Genomic DNA, 16741 nt, shown 5'->3' with positions numbered 1-16741 from the left:
AAGTAAAGTTTATATGAACCAGAAAATAACGCTTATGGTTGGATTCAATTTCTTGTTGCTATTTAGTTTTCTATGCATAATTTTGATAATTGTTGATATTTCTCCCGTTTCTTTCTGTAAATTGAACAAGTTTTGTGTTTAAGAGCTTGAGGCAGAGACCGACATGTAATTTTAGTTGGGGCGAACACCTTTAAAACTATTTATTGAGCTCCAGAAAAGACTTATATTCGACACTAACCCTTAAAAACTTAAAAGGATCTACCAATAGCTTCCAATATACTAGAAAAAGTAGTAAGAGCTACGCTTAAGGACATTTTGACAACATAAAATTATTTTTGAATGAGTTATTTGTGCATTTAGACTTTAAAAGCATGGTCGGTGGTCCAGTTTTGGACTTGCTGCTGCCCGCACCTGGACCGCAGTCCGCCAGTGGCTAGTTGCGGGCTTAGGGGCTGTCATAAATGTAACACAGATTCTTTTCGACACATTTCATCTTCCTCCAGCTTGTCACAAAACTCCACCCTTCACCTTCCTACCTCCGCACCCTATGCCATATGTCACACTATATTGAAAGAAAATATTATTTTTTAAACTGTTTTTAGTTCCACCAAAACCCGGTCCTTGTCACAAACTGACAGTTTCACGAAACTTTCTTCCCCCTCACAGCGTAGCATCATGGGGGCGATCCCGTGAAGAATAAACTATACAGTTAGACCCTCGTTTTACGCTGGTTTATTTTACGCAGTTTAGGACTTGACACCATTTTATTTTACACGGGTGAGTTTCGGATTTATGGGGATGCGGTAATGCAAACAGATAAAAATTTTCTCTCTTTCAAAATCCAAACACCTAAAGATTTCAGATAACACGTAATAAACTGCATTTTGGAGGGCTAATAATCAGGTTTCGGCCACTGGAGACATTTTATGCGATTGGTTCCAGAGCTCTTTCGTAAAGTAAAGTTATTAAACTCACACAGTTCAGAACTCACTGGAATAAGAGCTTTTAGAAGTGACAAAAGAGGACAAAAACAACGAGGATACCGACATCGATGACACAGAACCAAAACCGTGAGCATTGAAAATTTTGAGCCATTCCTTGACAATAGAAATGATCTTTCTAATTTGTTAGTGAAGGAAGATTCTATCATGGAAATAATCGCGGATGCGTTAATGCTCTGCAAAGAACTACAGAGAAAAATTGTTGACTGCCAAAAGACTATCATAGCCAGCTCTTTTTCATAAACATTAAATTAATTTGTGTTTTCTTTATTCATGTTGTGCATAGAAATCGATATAAGTACATATTAGACTTACTAGACAGTTAGTCATCACTAGAATGATGTAATTTTTTTATCTACAGAACCTAACCCCTATTTTAACATTAATATCAAGTCTTAATTTATGCGGTTTTGATTTACGCGGTACTTCCAAGGAACGTACCCCCCGCGTAAAACGAGGGTCTACTGTAATCGCAAAATAACTCGGAAAATGAAGGTTAATTTTATCTGAAGCATGAAAAAATGCTTATGACTGAATTAGATTTCTTATTGCTGTTTCTTTCTGCAAAAATCATTTTTAGCCTACTTTCCCGTGAAAGTTAAAAAAAAAATAAAAAGTATAAAAGAAGGGTTCACGCATCTTAAAAATATCGCTAAGAACAAAAAAAAGGCCAAAAATAAATTAATTAACGAAATAAATATGGAAAAGTTTAATATTGGGAAGTAAGGAGGTGTTAAGTGTGTGCACGACGGTCTGTCTGTTTGTCTGCCACCTCCCCCCCCCCCCCACCCAATAACTTTTACGAGACCTTTTTTTGTTCGAAAGATCTCTTCTGACACCTCATTTCCATATTTCACTTTTTGATTTGAAAAATTTTTCGTTCAATTTTGAACAGTTCAAAAAAACTTAACATTAGCACCTACGGGGAAATTTGGAAATTTAAGGCAAAGATAAATCTTGGACTTCAAGGCAGATTTGCTTCAAACTTTGTTGGAGAACACTTACGTCATTTTTCTTCCTCTTAAATCTTTCTTTCTTTAATTTCATTTATTTAGTCGTATTTACTAGCCACCAGCGGCTAGATGCTCAGCGGCTGCTATTCACGTCATTCTTTTTTTTACGCCAAGATTGACGCCTTCGGCGGCTGTTTAAATAAATTTGGCGGCGGCATTTATTTATTTGTTTTTTTACTCGTTTTATTTTTACATTTATTTTTTAAAGTACCTTGTAGAGTAGAGTTTCAACAAATGTCACTCATGCAGCATTTTTTATACAACCTGAAATGTCCAGATTTTTTTTTTTTTTTTTTGGGGGGGGGGGACTTAGGAAGAGTGGGAAGGAATAGAACATTGCTGAGATTGCTGAGTACATTCGTGTTGAATTAAAATGTGGTTTTTTTCTTTTTACAGATAAAATAGCAGATTAAAATCAACCAAGAGTCTAAAGCTGCTATAACTATTCGACAAGCCCGAAATATTTTTCGCATTTTATTTCGACATAAATGCAGCTCTGTCCAACTCTTCCCGGCTCTCCCCTATATCATTTATTCGAGTGTGGGTTATTTTAATGCGTGAGCGAGCGTAAAAATATCTACTTATGGGGAGATAATTAAAGGACTGAGAAATGAAACTGATTATTATCATGTTGGAAAAGGTCTTAATTGTTAAATACTTAAATTAGTAGCTGATTTCAAGAATAGTTATTGAAAGTTCAAATTAAATACGTTAATTTTGTTTCTGTAACGATGAAGATACGTTGATGTTGCCTTTTATGTCTTAACTAGCGGTACCCGCACGGCTTTGCCCGTAGTAGAAAATTAAAAGATCATTTGGTTCGCCTGTATATTTACAAATAATGGATGATAAATTTCTCGCCAATTTGCTTTGTTAAATGACTCGCCCATGCTACGAATACACGTTATGATAATTTGATGATTTACTCGTCCACATTACGATAATTCACTCTGTAAAATGTTCTTAAAATTTGAATAGAAAAAGAACAGAATTTAATTTTCGAAAACTCGCTTCGAGGTGCTCACTCCTATGCTATGAATTAATTTTGTGCCAAATTTCATGAAACTCGGCCGAACGGTTTAGGCGCTATGCATGTAACAGACATCCAGACATACAGAGATCCAGAAATCCAGACATACAGACTTTCAGCTTTATTATTAGTAAAGAGCATGAAACTTTTTTTTTTTTACCACGAAGCTAAAATGAGTGTCTTTTGCTTAGCTCCTGGTTTTACTTTAGCAGCGAGAGCCACAACTACGCTGTTCTTATCTCTAAAGCTACAAATTGTACGTACAGCTAGCTATATACACTGACCGCGACAGTCACAATATGCTTTGACGTCGTATCTGTTGCTCCAGTCTTGTTGTAGCTTAACAGCAACAGCGGCGGTTTTCCGGTTCATCTTCATCTCATAGGATAATGCACTAAACACAGGGGTCTGCGTTATTGTAATTTCAAATGATGGAACAAATAACAAGCACGGAAAAAGCACAAGAACAGGTTTATTAAGTTACGTAGCACTGACCTTTTCATTGCTGTAGCAGTCGACAGTCGCAGTCGTTGTGCTGTCGACTGCTGTAAATATATTTCCCGCTGTGTCTCAATTGATCCATTAAATTCCTATCATTTGGATCAATTCGGGCATGTTGTGATGCCCGAAAGCATCACAACATTACAAGAATCTATACTGCCGTGCTAAGCAAAAAAGTCGTATCTACACTTTTTATTAAAATTGAGTAACGGTGACTAGGTGGTTCTTTGTCACATATTTCACCTAAATACAATGTTCTACCGTCATATGACAATGGGAAATAGTCTTCGAAAGTTTCTAAGAAAGATGCATCTGAATCAAATACTTGAAGCCGCACAACTTTAACTGGCAATTTCCCATTTTGACCTCAGCTGCAGATACGACTTCGCTATAACTATCGCTTGGAGATAGATTTGATTAATATATTTTCAAACGAAGCAGCAATGAAAATGTTAATTACAAGTTACAGGATGATGGCAAATATTTTGTCGCTGTGACATTCGGAAGGAGTTATTATAAGGGTAAATGAAATGATTAAATGATTTCGGAACAAGTTCATGTGTCTGTGCTTTACATTAGTGTTCATTAGCCTACCCTAGAGTCCCTATATGAAAACGTAGTTTTCAGAGTTGCGACAACAGCTACGCTCGGAAAGCGCAACCGGTTACAGGGGGAAGATAGGGTTGCCGCCGAGCTGCAAGATTGGCTCGTTGCTCGCTTTCGAGTTTCATTTAAAAAAATAGTCGCAAACGGGAGCGGAAAGACTGGCTGAAATGGGTTCTGGTTCTGAAAGGATGTAAGCACGCGGATTCGAAAATGCATACTGTTCAATAAGTGAAACGCTCGATTTTGATTCAAACATTAAAAAAAGACAAAATGGCCCTGTGTTAGCAGAATAAAGAGCAGATTTTTTTTCTTAAACCTTATTCTCTTTAATACGATCAATTTTAAATTAATCAAAAGATTCCGAGACAATGAAAATTAATTATAATTTTAATTGATTCAAAATGAATGAAAGAATAAAAACTGATTAAGAAAATGAAAATAAATAAATAAGCAACAAATAACAAACATAAAAAATTGCTTGTTTTTGCTACATTAAATTAAGCTTTATAAAGATTTTTGAACATAGAAATATTTCTTATATTGATATCAAACGCATTACTTATTTTTTTTCTATAAAAGGAAAAATATACAATTTTCTGATTTAAATGGAACAAAGCTTAGCATTAGCTTAAAAATTCCGAAAGGAAATATATGCCTGGGATGCCCACCTACTGGGGGGGGGGGGCTGTTAGGGGTGTGGCACCCATGTATATGCAAAGGAAAGTTTGAAAGAGTAATACTAGAACTATGTAGAAGCTTAAAACAAGGTATCCTATCCAGGCCAGGATCTATACATTTTAGGCCTCCCTGCAACAAAATCTGTATAGCCCCTCCCCAGAGGCCATCAGTGTATATTTGTAACGTTAAATAAGTCTTAGTGCTAGGTTTTGTCAATTTTTTTCTTTAATTTCAGAGGCGGTTGGACCCTTTAAGAAGTGGGGCACCCACACTGCGGGGATCCTATCTCGCCCCAACCCACTCCAAAAAAAAAAAAAAAAAGAGATTAAGAACCTCTAAATATTTTAATGGTTTTTAGTGGGCACACCTGGTTAATAGATTAATTTGTATAAAGTTGAAAACTGAATTATATTAATCAGAGGTCATTTTTATTTGAAACTAGATGCAGATAGAAATATTCAGAAATAAATTGGGAAGTTAAGGAGGGGGGGGGGGATGTTTCGACACATTATATTTTTTCAACACCTTCATAAATGCATAAGAAACAGATGTCTCCATTATTTTATATTTATCTCTTGAAAGTACACTATCTATTATTTAAAATTTTCAACAACATTTTTATACCAAAACAAAATTAGAATGAAAGGTAGTAAGAGAGTAGACATTTTTTTAATGAAACAAAATTAAAACAATTCAGAGCACCAAAAAAGGACTTGTACTTATTTTGAATTTTTATGACAAAGCAAAAACTAAAAATTGAAAACAATTTAGCATGAGGAAAACTCATTTCTTTCATGCTAAGTTTTCAGATCAATAGCATGATCTTATTGTTGTAATGTTGTTGTTGTTGTAAACAACATAGATCTCTGTTGTTCAATTTACTTTTTTGGTGTTATTGTATCTATAAACTTGATTTAAAACACAAAATTTTCAGAATTTTCATCTGAAAAAGAAAACATTAGTTTAATTAAAAACTTCAGTCACTAATTCGCTAATCTTCAAAAAGTGCAACTTTGCTATCACATGCCTTTTAGTTAAAACTAAGGAATAATTTATTATTTTTTAATTTCAGCAAAAATATATCCATTTAAATCTGCCGACAGTTTTTTTTTTTTTTTTTGTAATAATTTTTCTTTTTTGGTTTGCAGCATGTGAATTCTCAACTCCATGTGTTAGAATTTAATTGATTCAAAATAAATAAAGAGATAAAAAAAGGTAAGAAAATGAAAATAAATAAATGAACGACAGATAATGCACATTAGAAATTGCTTGTTTTTGTTTCGGAAAGGCAAACGTTGCAAAGAGTTTTAAATGTAAAAATATTTCCTGTAACCATCTGAAACGCAATATCACTAATTAAAATGGCTTGCTATAAAAAAAAAAGGCTAATTAAAATTGCATGTTTTAGTTTACCCTGTACAATTTTCTGATTTAAATGTGATTAAGTTAAACATTAAAATATAAAATTTGAAAGATAAATATGCAAAGGAAAATTTGAAAGTTCAATACTAGAAATAGGTAGATGGTCAAAACGAGGTAACCCCTCCCCCCCCCCCCCCAAAAAAAAAGAAAGAAAGAATACCAAGAACCTCTAAATATTTTAGTGGTTCAGTAGGCACTCTTGGTTAAAATATTAATTTGAATAAAGTTGAAAATTATTACCTTAATTTGATGTAGATAGAAATATTCAGAAATAAATTAAGGAGTTGCGGGGTGTAATTTGAAACATTACTTATTTTCAACTCATATGAATAAGAAACAAATGTATCTATTGTTATTTATTTATTTATCTGCATCACATCATGCATCTATTACTTACATTTTGAACAATATTTTCAAATCAAAACAATATTATAAAGAAAAGAAAGTAGACACTTTCTTAATGAAGCAAAGAAAAAAATCATTCCCAGCACCAGTAGAGGACTTGTACTTATTTTCAATGTTCGTGGAAAAGCAATGTTTACATTTAATTTTGACAGAGATTTTAAATACAACTTAGCATGAAGAAAACTCATTCATTCCATACTAACAGTTCAGGTTATTACCACATAAAGATTACAACAAAAGTCTCTAATGTTCAATTATTTTTTTTTGGTGTTGTTATATCTGTAAACTTTATTTCAAACATAGAATTTCTAACATTTTTACACAAAAAAAAAAAAAAAAAAAAAAAAACAAATGTGACCAACTTCCCCCAATTAATTCTAATTTGAATTCCGAAACTTTGAATTCAAATTATGTTTTTCGCAATCATGAGTTGCAACAAGACCCTACTGATTAGAGTTATTGTTTCTAGAAACGGCTCCCCCCCCCCCCTAAGCATGTCCCTCCTCCTGGGTGGTTACGTGTATAGTTGTGTTTGTAGGTTTACGTGTGTGCACGTAGGCGTGTGTATGTGTGTAAAGGAGTGCGCACGTAGGGGAGTGTATATGACCATGCGTGTGTAGGACATGGACGCCACTGCCCAGCAAAAGTGGATTCCGGTGGACAGTGCTCAGGACCAGCCGCGCCGCCCGCCGGTGGTGCTGCAGCCCTGGTCCAAGCTGAAAAAGGAACCGTAACGTCAAGGACAGTCAAATGAAAGCAATAAGCAATCGTGATTGCTCAAAAAAAAGAGAAAACAAAGACATTTTTCTCAATGAGGCAATTAAAATCAAATTCAGGGTACCAAAACAGAATTTGTAGTTTTTATAGATTTTGGGCAAACTATTATTGTTAATAACTGCTTAAGTAACAAAATAAGCAAAGATTAATCTTTGTGTTTTCTGAAATGCAACGTAACTTTAAAATATTCACATGTTCAAAATATGGTTATTATTATCAAATTTTTAAAAATTCTTTACTCCAAAGTATCATTTCCTAAAACTAATAACTATGGACAAAACACAAGTTTAATCAAAAATTTCAGTCATTTATAAGCATAAAGAAAATAAATTTTGTTATAGGCTTTACTCCCATTTACTCAATTAGGGAGTTTCGATTAGACAGGGCAAAATATACTGATGCTTGTAATTTATTTTCTTTTATACTATTTGTGAAGTGAATGTTTGTGAAAAAAAAACCCTTGATTGAAATAAATTGAATTTTTTGTTCAGATTTTTTTCATATAGATTGCAATTCCATTCATTACCCTGTATCATGGATGGATGAACATGACCTATATTCCAACATCCTGAAAAATGCTTCCAGAATTTAGTCAGAAACAGAGAAGGTGCATTGACAGTCGGAAGTGGACTAAGATAACAGTTGCTACCTATCCCTTTCAAAATTGGAGTTATTTGCAGTTATTCAAATCCTGTCCTGTAGTTTAAGTGGGGAGAAAAATCTCTTCTGGAGAGGGAGAGGGGGTTTTCTGGATAACTACACAAGAGAATAAGCATCAATGAACTGTTCATTTACTGCTGAAATAAACAAACTTAAATATATCTTTCATAATTTTATGTATACCTTAAATTACTTCAATTGAATACCGAAAAATTTATTAAAAATCTAAATTGAAAACATATTTTTACATGACAAACAAGCATAAACCTTAAAGCATTTGTTTTACAAAACAAATTCAAAACTCTAAATTTAGAGAATCAAAACAGAATTCCAGCTATTTCTCAATTTCTGTTGCAAATTTGTTTGTTTTACCTCTTTACATTTCAATATTATTATACAAATGAATGATAATAAATATGATAATAAGCGTGACAAATCAGAAATACAGCACTGTTTATATGAAGAAGATTAAAATTTTATTTAATTACACTATTTAGCATTTAAACACAGAATTTTTGTTGGTTTGTGTGTCATTGTTGAAAGTCCAAAGACCATTTCGGCAACAAATTTTCTGAAGTCATCAGCATAATAAGAAGCATAACAAACATGAATGGCATATTATGTATGGAAGTTTATTATTTTTTTAAACAACCTCATTAGTTTTGATAAAGCTGTCAAGCTAAGAAAACTTGGAAAATGATTTCTGGACATCCTTGTAAACTAAATATTGGAGATCATTCTATTATACAATTCTTTAAGCAAACAGTACAATACTATCATGAGTTTTCTAGAACATCTGCATCAGGGCCATTCAGCTATTAGTTGAGCTTTCTTCAAGTTGCAGAATATCTGGAAGAAAATTAAAAAACATTAAGGGCAAATAAATTTAAAAGCAGAAGTAAAACTCTTCAAATGTGCTAAAATCATCATATGGCTGAACACAATTGGTAGGAATGTTTTTTTAAACTAGTTCATAAAATTATAAATGGAAAATAAATAAACACACTTTAATTGAAATAGAACTGTATTTCAACTACTTTGCAATAAGTGTGTTGTAAAATTTAATTTCAAATAACAGGTGTGTTTTAAAAACACTTGAAAAAGTAAAACACATATTATAAAGGAATATTTTACTTAATCATCAATCTCTTTTGACTAGCATAGATTGTTTTTCATTTAATTATGTACATATTTGTTACTGTGCATCATCTTTGCTCTTAAGAAGAGAAATCATAAGTTTATGATGACTAAAATAAGTAATGAACGTTCGTGATTCTAAATTTTTTAGGAACCGTGAGAAAACTTGCTTGTTTTTTTCCGCACCTTACTTAGGAATATCCACAACAAAATTGTAGGGGAGGTGGGGCACATTGGACAGTGGGACATGTTGTACGGGTTCCAATTATTTGAATATTAATATTTTTTAATTTATTTTTTGACCAACAAATAGCTCCTATGGTCCTACAAATCCTATAATGAAATCACATGGTAGTTATATTGAACAAATTTTATTCCAGAAAGTGTTATTTCAGCAGTCCTCAGTACTTTTCAGAAAACTATGAATTATTTTTTTTAATGGTTTTAGTCAAGATTGCGAAAAAAAAAATGAACTCCTGTCTTTACATGAGTTTAATTTTTTCAATTTTTCAACTTCAATGAATTCAACTTTTACATGAATGCCAATACCTCATCAAAGCGCTTACTTGTGATTGTGATTGGAAAAAATGTGAGTGCATACTAAAGAAATTAACCATAAACTGTTTTTGTTTGTTTTTAATATATAAATTTAAGTGACGTAAAATATAGGGAATGCAATATACTGATGCTTGAATTTAAATTCTTTAAAATAAAGCCACATTTTTTAGCAAATTCATTTATCTATACCTGATATTTCAGCTGGCCACATGAATCAGTTTGAAAGCCGTATGTTGGGCACCACTGTTTTAGAGCATTTGAATTCCCCTTAATTTCAATGTTCTATTTCCTGACAAAAGTATTGATTTTCTAAAGACTTCAACAAATTAAGATAAGCTCTGATAAATTGAATATTCATTTATATATATATTTATTTTTATGAGTGGTTGAAATGAACTCGGATGCAATTGAATTACTTTTTGAGTGGGTGAAGCAAAATCATGAACATGTAATAAGTAAATATAAATAATGATTGAAAAATTACTTTAAAGTTGATGCATTATAATAATAATATAAGAAAATAAATACTCTGATTTAAGGAAGCAGTTACTAAACACTTTATTTTGCAATTGGTTGAAAACATCGGATAAATATCAAAATATCCAATATACAGTCGACTCCCACTACAAAGTAATCCGACTTAAGCGAAATGGCAATAACGCGATTTTTTCAACAGTAAAGAATTTTTGAGCTAGCGCGAATTCCTTGCCCGCAAAATGAAAATTTTCGGAAAGGAACCGCAGTGAGTAAGTCGTTTCGTGAATGGACCTTCATCCCTTTAGAATCACTGAGAGCAGAAGAAACCACACTGTACTAGTCTTTTGTCGCTTATATAAATAACTACTTCTCATTTTCCATTATTTTTTTTTCATTCTAAATGCGAAAGTTAACGAAATATAACGACACCTAGGAGCGCTGCTTTATCTAAAGTTGTGAAGATAGAAAGAAAAAGAGAACGTTTCTGACAAATAAAGAAAAGGTAAAGCTTCTTGAAAAGCTGAAGCTGAACCAAAAAATGCTTCGAAGGGTAGCACAACAATTAGGTATGATGGTATGAGTGAATCTTCCATACGTACAATTAAAAGTCAAGAAAAGGAAATCCAGAAAAGTTCACCAAGTAATAGTATCCAAGCAAAATGCAAAAATTATGAAAATGGAAGCTGTTTTTTTATTGTAAATTAAAGAAACCAGGAAGAGGGGTAATACCATAGATGGAAACTTTATAAAAGAACCAATGAAGCAACTGTATTTAAAAATATATTAGAATAACAACAGCATAAATCATCATTTTTACTTTTTTTAAGTTACAAATATCATTATTGAATCAACTGTACAGTACAACTATAATTTGTTCTCCTTACTACATGCCGTACGTACAGTACTGGTTTATTTTATGTCTTTCTTTCCCATTGATCATTGTTTCTGTGCATCATAGCAGTATTTTTATGTTGAATAAAATAGTTTTTTTTAAAAATACAAATAAAAATTAAGTTCTTTATGTAAGAAACAGTAAGGTATGGTTAAGAAAAGGTTTTTAACTGTGTAAGGTTGTATTTACACGTGTCTAAAATGATTGGTTATGTTTATAAAAGTTTTTTACACATACCTTTTTCCACAACGTGAAATTTCGACTTACACGAGGGGTCTTGGAACGCATCCCTCGCGTAAGTCGGGATTCGACTGTATATCAAAATATCGGATATTTTTGAACTCTGATCTTTACAGATAATCTCAAAACCCCACGATGACAGCCTTTATTTTAAATGCAATTCCACACTAGTTAAAATTTAACTCTACATTAATTGAGATAGGATTATTTAAAAATCATTTTCCCACCAAATATCGAAATTTTTACGAACTTGATGTGGGTGAGAGCTTCATGTACTTTATTTTTCTGCTGATCTAGAAGAGTAGAATTCTTCTAAAGTTTGATTCCAAGAAACAGGTTGTGTCATAATGACACACGATAGACGCGAAACATGTTAATTGTTCATCAAATACTTTTGATTAGATTATATTTCTTATTCATTTCCTTACATAAAATTATATACATGTGTCCACTGATAATGATCATCTTCCTTCTTAAGAAGAGAAATGATCTGTTTACAATAACTAAAGTAAGTAATAACAAATGTACATATTGATCTCTGCGCTGTCTGAACGCAGTACATGCAACCATACAAAATGAGAAAGGAAGCGAGCAGAGTGTAATGTCTCACTTTTCTCCAATACCTGAAGGCAAGCAAGCCACTGCTTTCCTTTTAACCGACATTGCTTATCCCCACCACATTTCGTCACACAAAAAGGAAGGATCATAACTTCAAAGCCCTCGCGTAAAAAGTTTCACTTAAAAAATCTTTGATTCAACATTTTATCATAAAGTATTGATATTTCAACCCGCAAAATTTTAAATGTACCTACCCAATTTCTGACAAACAAGAGCTGTTGCTGGGAGGACTTTTACAATCTCAAAAACCCATGATAACGTTTGATCTCAAAGGTAATTCAACACTTGTCAAACTTAATTATGTATCAATCATGGCCATAATTATTTAAAAATCATTTTCTCAATAAAAATAGAAATTTTTTACTAACCTGAAGCGGGGTGATAGCATGTACTTTATTCTTCAGGTGATAAAGAAAGAGTAGCATGTAAAGGAAATAACTAGGCAACCTAAAAATTAGTAAGAGTCATTCCACGTCAAATCAACACAATTTGGAGCAATTTTAGGACGCACCGTCACAGATCTGGATGAAACTTGGTACATCAAGAGATTTAACCTAGTTATGAATGAAAACGCTAAAAAAAAAAATTTCTTTCTCCTCATTTAGCAGTTATTAATTATTGATTATTCAAATTTTTGTTAAAAAATGCTACACTTTGAGACTGTTAATCCCTGTTTTCTCAAAAACTATAAAGATGCAAGCCTGATATTGGTCTTGTTTTAAAGCTCTTTTAATCTGCTTCAATTTGATATGCAACTTAATAAAATTCAAATTTTTTAATTTAAAATTAAATTTAAATAAATTTTAAAATTTAAATTTCTAAAAAACGGACAATTTTAAAATTTTGAAAAAAATCACAAAATTACTTTGTGTTATCCTCTCACATCTCACCAAGTTTCATATTGGGATATTAATGGGATCAGTTTATACAGGGAGGACAAGTTTCACATATCTGCCAAAATATGGGTTATTGTGCTGAATAGTTATTATTTTATGTGCAAAAAAAATAAATAAATAAATAAATATGCTTCATACATGTTCACTTTTTTATGCAGAACTGTCTACTAGAAATGAAGTTTTGCTTAGTACGATTTGTTCCTGAAAAATAACTCATTAATAAAAATATTAATCATCTAAATCTCATTTATTGAGAAAAATAAATTAAAAAGAAATAAAATTTTAAAAAAAGAAAGGAAGAAAGGAAAAAAAAAGAAAATATTTTCTCTGGGGATGTGAACTTAAAATAATCCACTACAAATTCAGATCTGAAACAGTAAGCTACCCTTTTCACCCCCTTTGCTAACAAAATGAAACAGACGGGGTGGCTATTGAGAATGAGATCCAATGGTTCGTTCTGCCTCACTGCTTTTTTCTCCACCTGTCACTAATTTGGGATTGACCAATTTTTCAACATGTTTCATGTTTTTGCTTGTGGAGTTCAGTCAGCAGTACCATAAAATCTCAAAAGCACCCCCCCCCCTTAGTTTCAAAAGATAACTTACTAATTCCAAAAAAGGGGGGGGGAGGTTATAATCAAATTTTGTTTTTGTAAAACTTGCCAACATAATTGTTTGTAGCAATATTAATTTTAGAGTACACAAAATAAATAAGTAAATAATAGTTACTATTAATATTAAAGAAAAGGGAGAAATGAATTAATAAAAGCCTGTCATAATAATATGGCATGGGGGCGACAATATTTTTTTGAAAGAAAGGATTTTGCACCTTAAGTTACCAAAACCCCTTCCAAAAATAATCAAAAGCAATACACTCACATGAACTTCTTTTGTAACACATATGAACTGAACAAAAAGAAAAGTGCCCTTGCATCAAAAGGCCTCTAGACTTTTGGAAGGAATAAAACTGAAAACTATTTTTTATTTATTTATTTATTTATTTATTTATTTATTTTTTTTTTTTGCAAGATTTTTTTTTTTTTTTGTTCTGTTTAAGTCATAGTGTTTTCTTTTCTTCTTGTTGTCTTTTTTTAGAAAAGAAAACCAGCACATGAAGAGGGAAACTAAACCTCTAGAAATGCTTGCCAAATAGAGCATAAAATGTTCATTTTTATTTATTTATTTGGAGGGGGGGTGAAGGGATGAAGATGATCTGAAAATTTTTAGGAGAGGGGAGGGGGAGGGTATATTTGGGATTGCAAAATGATCCTTCCACAAAAAAGGGGGGGGGATAGAGGGATTCTTTCTAGTGTTTATAATACTTTCTTGTACTGTAATACACAAGTCCTGTTGAAACTATCTTCAGTCAGCATTCAAGCCTTGTCTTCTGCTGTGCAAACTTCATTTCTTTAACTTTCAGTTATTTTATTTCAGTTGGTTTATATCAGAACTGAAACAGTCTATTTTTAAACTAATTTGACACTCAGCGTATTTATATTATTTGCTAAGTATTTAATTTTATCATGAATCATTTAAATTATTGCAATCCGTTCAAAAAGTATTCTCACTCACACATAAGAAAAGGATTGAGGTCTGCAATGCCATGGATGTATTCATTTGTACCAGAAATGCCTGAAAAGTCTAAAATATGTGACAGATGCAGAAAGGAGCTTTCCATTATTATTTTAATTTCATTCAATTTTAAAGTAGGTGTAAGACATTAGAAGGTTTTACATTACTATTAGCAGTTCGTTTATAGTTTCCCTGTGCTAATTTAATAACTTAGAATAATATTTGAGCAATCCATCAGAAAGGTATTTTGTCCAAAATGCAGAAACTTTGATATATGTAAAACTTGTCCTCCCTGTATCATCTGATCCCATTAAGATCCCATTATGAAACTTGGTAATATGCTAGAGGATAACACAAAGTAATTTTGTAAATTTTTTCAGAATTTTAAAATTGTCCATTTTTAAGAAATTAAAATTTTAAAATTTAATTTAATTATATTTTAAAATTATTATTTTTTGATTTTATTAAGTTGCACATCAAATTAAAGCACATTAAAAGAGCTTCAAAACAAGACCAATTTCAAGCTTGTACCTGTTATAGTTTCTGAGAAAATGAGATTTAAACGTCTCAAAGTGTAGCATTTTTTGATGAAAATTTGAATAAATAATATTTAATAACTTTTGAATGAGGTGAAAGAAAATTTTTTTTTAACATTTTCATTCATAACTGGGCTAAATCTCTTCATGTACCAAGTTTCATCCAGTTCTGTGACGGTCCGTCCTAAACCGTGTGATGATCTGACACGGAATGACCCGTAAACCCTAATTAGAGCATAATAAAAAGTACCGATACACTACTTGAAACGAACTTAGAACATCTCAGTTTTCTGTTTATGATGGAACACACAGCGAGTGACATGCTTGTTGAATAAAAAAGAGTAAATTACCAAATAACCAAAACTGCCTACAATTCATTAAATTTTTAATAAAATAGTACATTTTTAAATTGGCTCCCTCAACCTAAAAAATAAAAAAAATCGATAAAAACTGCCGTGTGTCAAGCAAGTGTTCTACTTCATATCCACTTCAAACGCTTTGGCAAATTCATGTGGTGACATTAATTTCATAATCGAATTGACATTTTTTTTTGCAATTTTTAACTAATAAATATTTGGCAGAAAATCATAACAAATCGTTTTTCCTTAAATCTAAACGTTATTAAAATATACTGCCAGCAAGCATTGAAAGTTCTATAATTTATAAGCATTTTATTTCTCTGCATCTCCTTTCAAAAAACAAAAAATTGACACTGTAAATACTTACGTTGCATAAAGAGAAGATTTAACTTGGAGTTTTATAGCTTGAAGGAATATTAAAAACGATACAAAATTTTTGTCAATGATCAGGAAAAATAAAAACCCTAAATTTAAACATAAGTTAAAATGGGTTTTTAATATCAAGTCACAATTATTTAAAAAAAAAAAAAATTCTGCAACATACAGCATTTATAATACAAATCACAAGTTAAGACATCCTCACGTACATCACAAGTGTATGTTTGTTTACTTCCACTCGTCGCCAAGCACGAAATTGATCGCGCCAAACCGAATACAGAGATCTATCGTTAAAAAAATTTAATTTACACAATTTAAACTTTTGCCTTGTCTTAAAGTGTTGTTTTTCAATAATGTTGTGATTCGATTAAATGATTTAACAGGAAAACTAACTATAAAAGACCCAAATAAAGTGTCAGAAGGGAATTTTGGCACACCGGAACACATGTTCTCGATATAATTACGCGATAGTTAAAGAAATAGGAATGGACTCACTCAAGTAAAGCTACACACTTATAATTTGAACATTGTAGAACAGTAATATGAGCATTAAAATCTTGGACTCACCTTTAATTTTCCAGATTCTGGGTTTTTCACAGCACTGTCATACGCTCCATGTTAATCCTACGGGAGAAGAAGAAACACTGCCTCAGGCGGTCTTCGACCAATAGGAAAATGATACCGCGTTGTCGCAACTCTGAAAACTACGTTTTCATATAGGGACTCTAGGCACTATAAGCTGTTCATTGCTCGCTGCAGTTATCACTCCAACTAGCACTACCTCTTCAAATGAATTAATAGCCTTTTTCAAATACATCTCATTTTTCTCTACAAAAAGAGCTCGTATACAAACTTTACGTCTTAATCAGTTGTTTACTTTCTACGTTATTTTGGCTACTACGAATTTACAAATAAATTAAATTCATTATTTCCACATAAGCAAGAATTCATTGTTATGGGGCGATGAAGTGAAGTCAAAGTCAAAC

This window comes from Uloborus diversus, chromosome 8 (genome assembly GCF_026930045.1).
Source record: "Uloborus diversus isolate 005 chromosome 8, Udiv.v.3.1, whole genome shotgun sequence".
Taxonomy (NCBI): Eukaryota; Metazoa; Arthropoda; class Arachnida; order Araneae; family Uloboridae; genus Uloborus; species Uloborus diversus.
Note: the sequence above shows the minus strand (reverse complement) of the source record.